The sequence below is a fragment of the Gavialis gangeticus genome, unplaced genomic scaffold (genome assembly GCF_001723915.1).
Source record: "Gavialis gangeticus isolate Ggan-Ray unplaced genomic scaffold, GavGan_comp1, whole genome shotgun sequence".
Classification (NCBI taxonomy): Eukaryota; Metazoa; Chordata; order Crocodylia; family Gavialidae; genus Gavialis; species Gavialis gangeticus.
The window spans coordinates 10,498,459-10,499,492 of NW_017729007.1; the positions used below are offsets into that span (position 1 = coordinate 10,498,459).

The 1,034-nt window shown below is 59.3% G+C and overlaps 1 long non-coding RNA gene across 1 annotated transcript in view; it reads left to right on the top strand.

Moving 5' to 3' along the window:
* Window positions 1-796: 796 nt before the first annotated feature.
* LOC109292060 overlaps window positions 797-1,034 on the top strand; it is a 22,657-nt gene continuing 22,419 nt past the window's right edge. Inside the window, exon 1 of the long non-coding RNA XR_002096033.1 lies at window positions 797-808. This is a non-coding gene — a long non-coding RNA (uncharacterized LOC109292060). The remainder of the gene's footprint in view (window positions 809-1,034) is intronic.

Sequence of the window (1,034 nt, forward strand, 5' to 3'; positions counted from 1 at the left end):
AGGCAGGAGAGGGGGTGCAGGGCTCCCAGACAACTGGAACGAGGAGCTGCCCATGCTCCTATCCTCCCTGCAGGGGGCCTCTCCAGAGAAGCACCCTGGAGCCAACCCCCCACCATGCCAGCACAGCACCCCAAGCATGTCCCTGTTGTGCACCACAGAACTGTGTGAGGAGCTGTTTGGATGGACTAAGGAGTGCCCAACCCACTATACCCTGCTGATGATGATCACTATGGTGTCATGGGCACACCTGTGCACTGGCACATGACCCTGATTTTCAGCGGTGCTGGAGGCAAGCCCAGGATAGCCCACAACTCCACTGCCACCTGGGGGGCTACCTATGGCTATGCTACACATCCCTGTCCCTCACAGCTGAGGAGCACATTGCTGCCAGCATTGTTGCATTCCTCAGCATGTAAGAGGACAATGACCACCTAGCTGCAGGGACACAGGTTGCTCAATCAATTTTTTTACTGGCAGGGGAGAAACCAGGGGCAAGGGAGTGCAGCCAGGCCAGGTAGGAAGGTGGGGGCAGGGGTAGGGGTCGGGAGGGCCTTCCCCCCAGTGTAGGATTTACCACGTGTCTGGGGCTGGTGTGTCTGGTGGTTCTGCTTAGTCCTGGCTGGCTGGTGGCTCTGGGCAGTGTCCTTGGACAGCGGGGAACAGCATGCAGGCACCTGGCCAGGAGCACTGCAGGGAAGTGCTGGCAGTGCTGGCAGCTGGCAGTGTCATGGCTGGCCATGTCTTGTGGCTGGACCTGGGACTGCAGAGCTGGCAAGGCAGGCGCTAGCCCCGACTCCCTGAGTTGCTGGTGGTGACTGCAGCCAGGAAGCTCAGTGTTACAGGCAGCTGGATGCCTGAGGGACCCTCCCACAGTAATGTGTTACCACAGGTACCAGGCTAGGGTGGGGGCTTGGGCAGGTTGCTCGTGATGCTGTAGACAGCATGGCTTTGGCCTGGGTCCAGGGTATGAGGATCTCCGTCAGTTGCTGCATAAAGGGGATGGACTTGCAGGCACTCCTGGACAAACAATTGTG